At 41.4% G+C, this 13,384-nt stretch overlaps 1 long non-coding RNA gene across 1 annotated transcript; it reads right to left on the bottom strand.

Annotated features, from left to right (window-relative positions):
• LOC110389779 lies at positions 8,418-13,359 on the bottom strand. Its single transcript, XR_002433373.1, has 2 exons — positions 13,239-13,359; positions 8,418-12,288 (listed from the first exon to the last, which is right to left on the bottom strand). It is a non-coding gene; the product is annotated as an uncharacterized LOC110389779 (long non-coding RNA).

The following is a 13,384-nucleotide window of genomic DNA, read 5'->3' on the forward strand; positions in this document are numbered from 1 at the left end:
GCTATGCTGTATCTTTACAAATATTTCTATTAGAAGCATTTCTTTTTGCTTGGGCTGACACACCTCTGTATTATACAATACACTCACTTACATACTTTCCCCATGAAGATAGCTGAAGCCTGGGAAGAAAGTCTGTTGCTTCATTTATATCCACACCAGTAGCAGAACCACATCAGCTAGCTATACCCAGGCAGATGCCAGGCATGCATTTAGCAAGCTGCTACTCAACAATCAATTAGGATTTGTTACTGTCACAGTTACACCAGCCCAGAAACATAAAAATGGACACTTTCACTGAACCAGAAGCCTGGATTTAGATACATGAAATTTCTTAACTGTCAGAGTGAGCAGCAAGATGTTTCTACTGAAGGTCCAAACATAGTACTTAAACCCCAATGTTAAGAACAGATATAAAAAAAATTACTTTATTAAATAATTTATTAAATTATTATATATATATTAATATAATATATAATAAATATATACAATTTATTAAATAATTGGGTTTCAAATCAAACTAATTGGCAAAAAAGCATACCAGAAACTGCATAGAGAATACCCATATTGACATTTCTTTAAACTCGGGCTTGGGTAAAACTTAGGTTAGGGGCTTGGTTAGAAAGCGTGATTCACATCAGCACAGGAGAAAATCACCATCACAGCTTCCAAGGCCTGGAGTGGGGGCTTGGTACCAAATGTAGAGATGCTTAAATTTGACAAGGGTCCTTGGGGAAGTGTTCAAGGCCAGGTTGGAGGGGGCTCTGGGCAACCTCACTTAGTGGAAGGTGTCCCTGCCTGTTTGTGTGGGGTGTGGTGGAACTGGATGATCCTTAAGGTCCATTCCAACCCAAACTGTTCTTTGATACTATGAAGATCTGCATGCTTGCACTAAAGCTGATTTGCTTTTTAGCCACCAAGGCTTCCTCTTTGGGATGCACAGTTCCTGGAGATGATTCCTCCAGAACCAACTCTGAGACAATAACCACATTCAGAAGTGAAAACAAATAAAACAGCACTGGAACTGAATGGAGTAGTGAGGCATCATGAAGTGGGTAAACAACCAGGACAGCTTACCATGGCAAATGCCTTCCTGCTGAACCAGTCTTGTGGGCTGTCCCTCAAGCTACTCTGCACAAGATCTTCTACTGAACTGTCTGTTGTAAAGCTTAAATTATTGATATATGTGGAGCACAGCATGTCAGCAGGAACCAGAGAATTCACTTCCTGTAAAATAAATAAGAAACAGCAGATTCCAGCCACCAAGAGTCTGCTGATAAAGTTTTGGATGTTGCTCCAACCTAACCCTTGGCTTTTCATCTCCAGATGTGGAGCAGCATACAGCACCAGTCATGTTCCCATTTTGTTGTTAAACAGCAACATTCCCTAGCCTTCTTTTTTTACTGAGGCCATTTCTTTGGAACATTGGACCACTTCTGAGCTAACTTTTGGGTTAATGGCAAGAAATCTCACTGTTAGTTACTCATTCACAGCAGTGCAGCAATCACAAAGAACTACCCTAATAGCACCCACAGATAGCATGGAGACCAGTGTACGACATGCGAGAGCCTGGAAGTCACACATGTTGAAACATACATTCCTTGGCTTTTACTCATCACAGGAATGACTACTTAGCAAAAATGCCATAGATAAAACAGGGGAAGCTGTTCTCAGCTATTTGGAGCTGAAATGTCAGAATATGACATATCTCCTACCTCATGTTTTTCTTAACTGGAGAGTATTCCTCAGCAACTTGTCAACAGCACTGGTGATGCTTACATATAGGCAGTACATTTTAACATGACAATAAGTATGATAATGAAAATGTACTCTCAACGGGCTGAGTAAACAACAGTCAGAGAGGACATGCTGGGAAAAACAGAGCAGAAAACACACTTTCATTAATTTCATGCAATGAGTGTGACTCTTTTCTCACTGAAGTCTCTGGGATTCACAGTCCTGGCTGCAGGATGAATTCCAGCATGACACCTTGTTGGTACAATGTGAATGGCAGCTGTAGAAGGATGTGGAATTTAATGAAGACAATGTAGAAAAACAGACGAGCTTTTGCAAACTCCTAAAATGACTATAGCAGCTGGAAAAGCTTGCCTACGTCACCTAGTCTGTCAAGGTCCACTTTGCAGAAATGCCCCCAGCCTCAGTAGCCCATCTGCAGTGACGCTGCACTGTTCTCTGCTTCATCGTCCAATTACTCTCACCCTAAGAAACTCCTTCTTAATGAGTCGAGATTTTCCCATTTCAGCTTCAGGCCATTGCACTTTGTCTTTGCTTCTTCTGAGAATGTGAATAATTCCCTTCTTTCATTTATACTATTATTGCTGCAATTATTTATAGTCTGTTATTGCAAGTCTCCCAGGCCCCCCATCTGATAGAGCTCTTTCAGCATTTCTTTCTACAGTATTTCTTACTTTTATGTCATCATCCATGACTACCTTTGTATCTTCCTCATTTTTAAAACAATTCTAACATTACGGGGACTAGATTTTGTTCACCATTCTAAACATAGCAAGATTACAGCTACATGAACCTGGGAAAACGTGTGTGTGCTTTCTGTGACAGTGACAGATTCAGAAGGCCTCGACAACCCAGTTTTCAAATGGCAAATCACGCATTTTAAACACGGAGTTTTAAGAGGAAAGCTCCAAGTATTCTCAACATGTCACAAATGTTATCTTTTCTTCATTCTCATATTGCAAAACATGGGGACAAGCCATTATTTTTAGAATTAATTAAAAAAAAAATCAGGGTTGTAGTGATTCCCTTTTACATGTATCAAGATGAATTTAAAATTTAAATCATCAAGAATATTTCCCTAAAAAATGCCAAAATCATCAATAATAATAAATATTAGGAAAGACATCCACAAAGATTATTGTAAAGACAGTTTAGTCTGAATATATAAAATAAATGTGGCTTTAATAAACAAAAGCGTTAAGAATAGCACAGTTAGGATTGGCTAAATAATGTAGAAAGAGGTTTGCATCTGTCTCTGGGAATAATCTTAATAGATTTTCTCCCCTTTCATTTGTGAAATCATGTCATTTGTTACTACCTGTTGGCTTATTGATAGAATTGCCAGTTTATTCAAAGTCTTCCCAAATTTTCATTCAGAAAAAAACCCATACAATCATAGAATGGTTTGGGTTGGAAGGGACCTTTAAAATCATCTAGTTCCAACTGCCCTGCTATACGCAGGGACACCTCCCAGTAGACCAGGCTGCTCAAAGCCTCATCCAGCCTGGCCTTGAATGCTTCCAGGGAAGCGGCATCCACAACCTCACTGGGCAACCTGTTTCAGTGTCTCAACACCCTCACAGTGAAGAATTTCTTCCTAGTATCTAGTCTATACCTACCCTTATCCAGTTTAATGCCATTTCCCCTTGTCCTGTTGCTACATGCCCTTACAAAAAGTCTCTCCCCAGCTTTCCTGTAAGCCACCCTCAGTTACTGGAAGGCCACTATAACGTCTCCTCGGAGCCTTCTCTTCTTGAGTCTGAAGAGCCCAGCTCTCTCAGCCTGCCCTTGTAGGGGAGGTGCTCCAGCCCTCTGATCATCTTTGTGGCCCTCCTGCGGACCTGCTCCAACAGCTCCATGTCTTTCTTGTGGTGGGGGCTCCAGAAGTGGATGCAGTACTCCACGTGGACTCTCACAAGAGCAGAGTAGAGGGGCAGAATTACCTCCCTCGACCTGCTGATCACAGTTCTCTTGATGCAACCCAGGATACTGATGGCATTCTTGGCTGTAAGCAGACTTTGCCGGCTCATGTTGAATCTTTCATCAGTTGACACACCCAAATCCTTCTCCTCAGGGCTGCTCTCAAGCCATTCTCTGCCCAGCCTCTATTTGTGCTTAGGATTGCCCCAGCCCAGGTGCAGGACCTTGCACAATCTACTGACAATCTACTCATCACTAAAAATCCATTAACTGCTGTTCTCCAGATTCAGCCATCCAGACACTTAAGATGTATTGCTGTGGACTGTTTCTATTTCCACAGTATTTCCACTGAATTACTTGAGCACTTCCAATCATTCGTAAGTTCAACTCCTAGGCATGCCTTCTGACACATGAAAGCACTTTTATCTTCTTTTTACCAGACAAAGAGGTATGGAAAAAGGGAGCTGCCCAAAGACTATTTGAGAAGTTTTTTACAGAGCCAGGCCATAAATTGAACCTAGGTCTCCTGAGCTGCTTGTTCAGCACCCTCACCACTATATTCTTTAAAAAAAAAACAACCAACAGATTTTGCAGTTGCAAAATCCTAGGAATCATTCATTATATGCAAGTATGATTTATCTTTTTGTATCAGAAGACACTATACTGTATTGGTGCTGAAATGACCAGCACTAACTACAGAGACTGGGACAAAATGGATCTCCAAAGAAAAACAGTGACATAGTGGAATTGCAAAAACACAACTTTGAAAGGGTATGGGCTTACATTTTAAAGTGTTCAAGTAAAGAGAGATAATGGTTATGATAGTATAGTAATGTTGCATACTAATGATGAGATAGACTTCAGTGAAAAAGATGGGGGAAAAAAACGTGATTCAATCAAAATAAGCCTGGAAAAGGAGGGCTCTGCTGAAACTAATAGATAGAGACAGCTCAGCAGTGTTACAAGGGAGAAAGATGTGTCAGGATGGTGTGTTATTAGGGAAGAGTTAAACTTCTACATAGAGAACAAATACTACTGATAGCTGTCAATCCTGACATTTTCTGGATACAATTGATGGTAAATTTCTTGACAAGTAGCCAATGAACGCCTACTGCTATGGTTCAGTTTTAGATTCGTTTTCCATCAAGCTTTTCACCTCAGAACCGAAGGTAAGATCTGACCTGTATGACCATGAGCTGATTCACTTTAACTCAAATAAAATGATATACAGAATTAATTTTTTCATTGAAAAACATTAAATATTGAAAAACTAAGAGGAGTGATGGGTTCTAAAGAGTTTGGAATTCCTTCAAATGCTCATCAAATATATTAATAAATAAAAATGAAAGTGTGTTATGTACGTGTTGCATATGATACCAAAATTAAAGATTCTGTAAGTGCAACGCTATAACTACATCAATACCTGATTTCACTTTTCAACAGAAACAATGACTATACAGTCAAGGGTAGGATGGCTAACAGAAATGAGGATGAAGAACAAGAATCACCAAAATGAAACCGAACAGAAACTCTGCAAGTCTTGCAGTGGAGTAGACAGTCTCCGTCCTAAGGCACATGCTACAGGAGAACAAAAGGAACATTGTTTGTATTTAAGGAAGAAAGAGGAGCTGTTCCTTGAACTGCTCTGTGAGATCTACAGTTCAACTTCAGTAGCATACGAGGTTTTAAGACAAATATGGAAAATAACATAAACTTGAATATGTTTGGGAAATGGGAGAAAACACAACGTGGATTTACCAGAACCAGACTGTGCCCAGCTCACCTGAGTCCATCTTTCCACAAGCAGTCTGAATTTTTCAGCAAAATATTTAGATCTAATCCACATGGCACTCAGCAAAACATTTGACTACAATACACAGGAAACTATTAGTTAAGCAGAAAATCCCGGCAATTTTGTACAAGAGATGTCAGATGGGAAGTGACACCTTGAAAAGAACATGATGAGAAAATACTAAGTTAAAAGAGGTTACTAATAATCTGTGATCAGCCACCAGACCAATTTATTTAATATCACCAACAATACAGCCACAGAAATTAGGAAGTGGATAATAAAATCAAGGACCCAAAGATGGATAGCACACATAATAGAAAACCAACCCTAAACTGAAAAGCAGAAAATGCCTAAAAATCTATGAATTTCCTTGCAGAAGTCATCTCTCTCCCTTGATTATTCAGGTAATGGGTAAGTTCCCCCTACTGTACTTCAAATTAAATGCTGAGGTTAGGTGGATACCTCTGGAAAAGGTTCAGAGTCAAGGTATTTCTAGCAAGGACAGTATTAACATCAACATTAGAGGGTTGGGATGAGATCCTCTCTGGAATTGTATACACCCTTCAGTACCATCTACTTTTCTGTTTTGTTAGTCTTGGGAAAGTGGAATTAAGCTGGGAGACAGACTGATGATCTATCACCTGGCACTCTACCAGTGACAGGCACCGCCCATCACCAACAGAGTGCCTGAAAGTTCTGCTAGATTAGTTTAGAGAAAAGAGGAATGAGAGCCGGCAGGGAGGGATGTCAGGCACAGTAAAAGAAGAATTAGAAACAAAATGAACACAAATGAGTTTTGTGTAAAAAGCAGAAGATAAGCTATCCCAGAAACTAGACACTCAGGTAAACCTTGACAAAGAATCCTCTGCCACCAAACAATCCTGGAAAGGCTTGCAACATGATGCACAATCAGTTTATATTTTCCTTATGACTTACACAGCATGGCACCAGACTAGACTTAACCTTCCCTTCTAGCTTTCTGCTTAATATTACAAACAGATGCTTCCCTTTTTGAAAACATTTGCAGCAAAGGAATAATTGACCTTACAAGAGTAAAACATATTTGTATCTATCCTGTCCAGGTATGTCCTAAAATAGCCCAGGCTCAAGAAAGCAGAATTTCAATCAGCAGAAAGAGAGCTAGAGTCCATTTAGTTCCTATAAACAGACTCACTTACACTATATTCTCTAAATAGATAGAGAAGAGGAATTTCATGGCATCATTTCATTTCACAGAAGCAATTCCCTTGTAAGCAAAATCGAACAATATTTCACCATGTAGAACAACGTTATCTTGTATATAAATTCAAAGACAGAGTGGTTATGAACTTCAGTGTAATTTGAAATTTAAAGGAAGTGCTATTATACTGCATTTCCTCACTTTGGACATCTGTCTGCCACTTCTTGCAAAACACCACCTGCATCAGAGAATTTGATCATTTTCCTGTCAAATATTCCACCCCCTCTCAGATAACGGTATACAAAAAAAGACTGTGAAACTCAAACACATTAGGAAGAAAAAGGGCTAATTAATGAAAATGGCAAGAGTTTACAACACCCTTAGGGATGAAAAATGAAATTTGCATTTAAAATATGAGTAGGAAACACACAGTGTGTCAACAGATCATTTTTTGCAGCAACCATGGGACATGGAAGGCACAATCCACTGTCACTTTGAATAACTGATGAGCCCATTGTGCCTCACTATCCATGTCCTTAGTTTACTCCTTTTCCACTGCCAAGCAGAACAGCCTATCTGACCAACACAGAGAACTCCCACAGTACATCTCTCCACTGCTTGCCCTTCTACAGAGGAACAATTCTCTTTCACACTTACTACTGTTTGTTCAGAAAAAGTCCTGTTGGCAGTTTTCAATATTCATGTTGTAATCTTTTCCACATTATTCTACAAATCTGAACATTTCCGGAACGTTACAGATTATCTGTTCACAGATTTATGTTAAGGAAATATAACATTTCTTTTCACATATCTGCAGTTACACCCTAATCATCTCATTATCCAATTAAGAAACCTCCCTGTTAGTATTCAAGAACACTGTGGTCCACTGCCAACTTTTCAGTAACATTTCCTTCTGTTTTTCGTTGTATTTTCCGTACTCTACAAGCACAACAAAATGGAAAATTTTAAACTTTTAAGTTAACTCTATTTGTTATTTTTAACATCTACCACCATTTTCCATCCTTTCCAAAGAACCCAAGTATTAATATTCTGTCACACCAAACACACAGTTTTGGAACACAGATTTCAGTTATGTGTGTACTCCCACAAAGTCACTATTATTCATGAGCATACATTAAGAAAATGGAAACAAATTTAAAATTCCTCTTTTTTTTTCCCACCAGAAACTTTACAAATATGTACTTTTGGATGAAGTTTAGTAAACGCTTTTTTTAATAGAAGGAGGTATCACAGGAAAAACTCCCCAAAATATAGTTCAGCTCCTATTTTGTTATGTTGGCCCATGATGTCAGAGGCGGATGTTGGTGGTATGGCAGTAGAGGCTGAACCTTCCCACTAATGTTCCATTACACGTTGTTGCTGTGTGACAGATGGCAGCAGAGGGGCACTCTGACAAAATGGTGTCTGGCATGGAAGTGCATATGAGGCAAAGGTGTGTCATTGAATTCCCCAAGCAGAAAAAATGGCACCTGACATTCATTAATGCTTGCTGAATGTTTATGGAGATCAAACAGTGGACGTGAGCATAGTGAGGTGGTGAATGGTGCACTTCAGCAGTGTCAACTGTGAGTCACTTATAGTGGTGCAGATTGTTACTAGTGCAGCATGCAGGCTCTTGCTCATAGGTGATGAAAATGCACAGCTCATGGTGGTGACTGTTGAAAAACAGTGATTTGTAGATGAGAATTTGCTCTATCAAATAGTGTTATGTGCTCTCTGTTGTAGTTTCCATGGAAATCAAGAGGAGGCATCACTTTTGGAGCAACTTATGTATGTTGAAAATAAATTTTCAGTTATCAGCTATTTAGCTTATCACTGAGCACATAGAATTCACACTGCACTACACATGAGGGAATGACGTTTCTAAAGAATATCTTATTTCCAAAGATAAATATAAAAACTGGAAGCACTGACAAAGCAGCTGACAAATGAGCTGGGCTGTATTTTGAAGCCACACTCTGTCCCACATCCTCTTTTCCCACCACAACTGAAATTTTACCATGCTCTAATGGAAGAAAAAAAAAAAGGCGGGAAATTCTGGATCCAACAGGTGGCTTTTTCAACACATCCCTCATTTGCAACTTTGTAAAAAATGCGCAAAGCACAGCACCACCGATAGAATATGGATTTGGGCCTTGAAAACAAACTATTTCCAGGATCTGACCCCAGTGTAACTTTTACTGCTTTGATGTCCTCCAATACTGTAATACTAACCAAAATGTGTCCTTGCTCATGTTACACATGCTACAGCCTTACAAGCAGAGAAAACCCTGCTCAGAGAAAATGGGTAATCCACAGCACAGAGGAAAATAAATTGTCCTCAAAGAATCAGGAAATTTCACCCCATGTTGGCCAGTCAAGGATTGTAACCAGTGTTGAAGAATGCATCCAATAGAGACAAGCATTTCCTAACATCTTCTCAAGTTTTTTGTACTATTGATAACAAAATTCTGCAAGAAGTTGTATTAAAATCAAGAGCAACACATCAGTTGTCTGCCTCATTTTATAACTCAGATGATGGTAATGGCAAGGGTAGGGGAACATGCTTGTGAGTCTTATACTCCCATTCGCTAGGTATCCAAAGAACAACATGGGAAAGGTGTATCCTAAGTGCAAATCTTTGTTACTATCGTTATATTTTCTCAAGCAGCACAGAAAACACAGAACACGAACCTGAGTAGCATTTTTAACAATGGTATAAGCTTCCAAATAATTTGCTGAGAAACCTTACAGCAATAGAAAAAAAAGCGGCCAATCTGTTCCTCAGATAAGGTATGAAATGATCTTGGCCAGAAGGATTCATACACATACCTACTGTATATTATTCCCAAAGGATGCATTCTGTCTGTCTTATGCTGTGTACAGCTACACTGAGGTCAGTTATATAGATCTTGCCTCTGCACTTCAAAAATGCAGCCATGAGAACAGCTCCTTCGATTATTGTCAGTTCAGGCATACAATGATCTTATAAGCAAGTGACATCTTTGATAGCAGCACATACTGAAGACAATATTTTTGCAAGTGATCCTAAGGCAGGATGCTATCCCGTGATACATAGCTGTTGCTTTCTCTACCCATGAGGCTTTCCTTTTCTTTATTAGATTAAGTTACTGCTGTAGACATATCCTCACTTTCTGTCCTTCACCAAATGAACTGGAGGCAAAAGTCTCATTGATTTAAGACGTGATGGTGATTTAGTATAATCCCAGTGCTTCAGGAACTCATTTGGAATGGAGGGTGTAAGATCTTTAAGGCAAAATAAAGGAACACCAAACTCACCGAGTTCACACAGATTATATCAACTCCAGAAGGCCCTTTCATGTCCTTTATTTTCTCCTTTGACTTTACACTCTATAATAAAAACAGCCAACTATTCCAAAGAACAGGCCTACTGTAAGTCCAAAGGCATTTTCAGGTGAATTGATGTTACAAAGTTTCTAGGTCCTTATATCCATCAAAATCCCCAAAAGGAAAGTTAACGTGATGCCATTTCCTTTCACTTGGGTCACTTTTCAAGGTAAAGGCAATGCCTGACTGGTTCACTAAGCTCCTTGGCAATCTTCTCCAGCTTTTTTTTTTCAAAGGGACATCACCAAATATTCACAAATATTTACTGGTTATGGCACATGAAACGAAACGGAGACGAAGAGATCTGTCTAAAAGAATAAGCAACTATAAAACTACTATGCAGAATATTTAATACCATGTACCACTTGACTCTTTACAGTTCTTTGCACATATGAACAAATTAATTTGTAGAATACCCCACAAAGACAGCAGGTCCTCTCATCCCAAATGATGAAACTTGTGACAAAAAATTCCCTGTCTGGTGAAGCCCCTCTGAAACTGCCCGCTCAGTACTGCAGGAGAAGCCACTGCTAGAAATAAATTTTCTGAATGCTTTTCTCTGGTCTCTCAGACAGTCTGATCTTAGCCCTGGATAATGCCTAAAAGCTTTTGGAAACGTTAGTACTGTGCTCTGCATACCATGTGTATTTATAGTGCACAGTTAATAACATCATAACAGATACGTAGTAATGTGAGTAACAGCTGATGGACGTATGCTAGTTACATGAGCAAGGGGAGCGTCCTCTGAGACTGCTCTAGGCTACAGGACCTTGCGGAACAGTGGTGGCAATGCCAGCAATCCCTCCCCACGCCGTCCTGCGCTCCCACCTTCTCACCCACTTTGCACCTGCAGCTGCTCAACCTCTTGATAGCTGAAAAGTTCCATTCAAACAGATGCAGCAAGAACTGAAAGAAACTCACGGCCACAAACAGAAACAAAGCAATGTTCATGCATTTCCCAGACAGATGATGAAAGTCTTCGTGCCACTAAAGCCATCTCACACTCCCCACATGCTTCAGCACCCTCGCTGAACCCCAGGCTCCCCTGGGTGCTTTGCTCCTCTGTTATCACTAGCACAGTAGGGCTGCTTTTCTCACAGGCGTGCGTATTCCCAACAGAAACTCACTGTTTTACTCTGCTTCTCTTGTGTAGATCTATCGGGGCTTGAATACTGATGCATGGCCAAAGCCATACACCCACCGCTCACAGAATGCACCACCAACCCTCCCACCTCTGCAAGGCTATGGCTGTGCCAAGGCACAGAACCTCCGTGCAGATGCTTCCTGGATTCCAGGGCACAGAGATCACCATATAATGGGTGGCTGGCTCCGTGCCTTTCCTTAAACAGGCAGGGATCCTGTAAAGGTGCTAAGGAGGGAAGAGATCTCTTCTGTCCAAGCTCCTCTTCTGGAGATAACACCAGATGATCAGACTCAAGCACACCCAGCTGCATTTTAACTTACTTGAAACATTAAAAAAAAAAAGTATTTACAAGAATTTCTGCTTTAGAAGTTCAAATGGTTAGGTATGGAAAGGGATGGATAATGCAGGGCACACTTTTCTCCCCTCCAGTGAATCTATATCTCCCATAGACAAACAAGGAAAACCATCAACTACTAGCATATACTAAGTTATGTCCAACTGTGTGCTGCTGTGAAACTGGGGTCTTGCTGTGTGTTGCTGCACTCAGCTCATGAAATATTTCCGTAATGGTAACAGGCCATTTTTGAAATGGAAATTCAGTCCAGAGCAGAGCAGACCATGCAACAGTGAGCACCCGACTGAAAGCAATTTGTCACACAGAAGTTCTGCAAGGAGATCTATGTTTTCAGTGTACCACTTACATTAAGCCATCTTCCTGAGGACCCCAGTCAATGCACTTGTACATAACCAATTTTCTTTGTTTGAAGCAGCATATGTTTGCAAGGATGTGGCTGTAGAAGCCAATGCAACATCAAATGCAGAATGAGAAAGCAGAGCAGAGGCCATGAGGAAGGAGGGCTGTAGGGAAGCAAACACAAGGAATTGCTCTCTTTGCATTTACACACGTATCAGGAATACCATTTCCAGGTGTACTCCATTTACAAGAAATTAAATCTTGCCCTTTTTTAACAAGTCTCTGCAACAACAACCATTTGCCCATTTGGATGGCCTGGACGATCATTCATTACACGACAGTGTGAGATAATCCACTCCAAAGTCATTAATGCAGTGGTGCGGTTTGGCTGTAGTGGAACCATGACACAACTGGATATGATTCAAAAAGGGTTCACTCTGCAAATAACATATAAAGAAATATGTTAAGACATTTAAGCAACATGGAATGGCAGATAGTGCTTTATTCGATGAATCATCCCCGTAACTGAAAATGTCCTGCAACACCACACTAATATCAATTTAATTCAAGACTTCACTTCCAAGCAATGAAAGCATACCCTACTCCTTAATCATTTTTGGATGAAGAAGCTTGCTGAGGTTTATGTTGCCACCAAGATATTAAGAGCACAAAACACACTATTAACGTGAAATAGCAGGACTACAAAAGTAAATACGAAAGAGAATCACTAAGACTCAAATGTAAATTTTAAGAGTGCCGTGAACAAAATCGCGTTTGCTCTTTAAGGATCCATCCTTTTACTTTAATTCAGCAAAGTGTAAGAGGATGTTCAAAAGGCTACACATGCAGAACAAAACTACCCATACTCTTCCTTAAAATAAAAGGTTAAGCTTGTAATTACATGACTTCGGCATATCATTTCGTGCAATTACTAATTAACTACAATCCCTGATCTCAGAATGCAGAAGTAGCGATTTTCCTCCTCAGCAAGCAGCGCCCGCTTCGTTTAAGCCAACTTCTGCTACGGGAGGGAGGAAACACGCACGCAAGCACGCGGCGGGGGTACACCAAACTCAAGAAACGCTCCTTCGGCCACAGCCATCCCTCGGCGCGGGTTCCAGCACGCCTCGCGGTGGCTGCCCAGGACGGAGAACCCAGCAACACCCCCTCCCCGCGGCGGGGCGCGGGATCGGCGCGTGCGAGAACAAAGCCACCGCCGCCGCAGCCCGCCGCCCGGCACAGCCCGCTCCCACGGGGACTGCCCCCACCGCCAGCCGGGCGCAGGGGCTGGCGGCCGAGCCGCGCGCCTCTGCCCGCAGGAGGAAGCCCGGGGGAGGGGGAGAGGGGGGAAGGCTCAGCCCGCGGCACGCGCCGCGCCGCCACTCACCGCGCCGATCCGAGCCGGTGTGCGGGTGCGCCGAGGCGGCCGCAGGTGCCGCGGAGGAGGAAGCGGGGGCGGGCGGCGCTGGCGAGCCAACCGGGGCCCGGCGCGGCGCCGTGAGTCACCACGGCCGCGCAGGACGGCCGGGCGGC

The sequence above is a fragment of the Numida meleagris genome, chromosome Z (genome assembly GCF_002078875.1).
Source record: "Numida meleagris isolate 19003 breed g44 Domestic line chromosome Z, NumMel1.0, whole genome shotgun sequence".
Lineage (NCBI taxonomy): Eukaryota > Metazoa > Chordata > Aves > Galliformes > Numididae > Numida > Numida meleagris.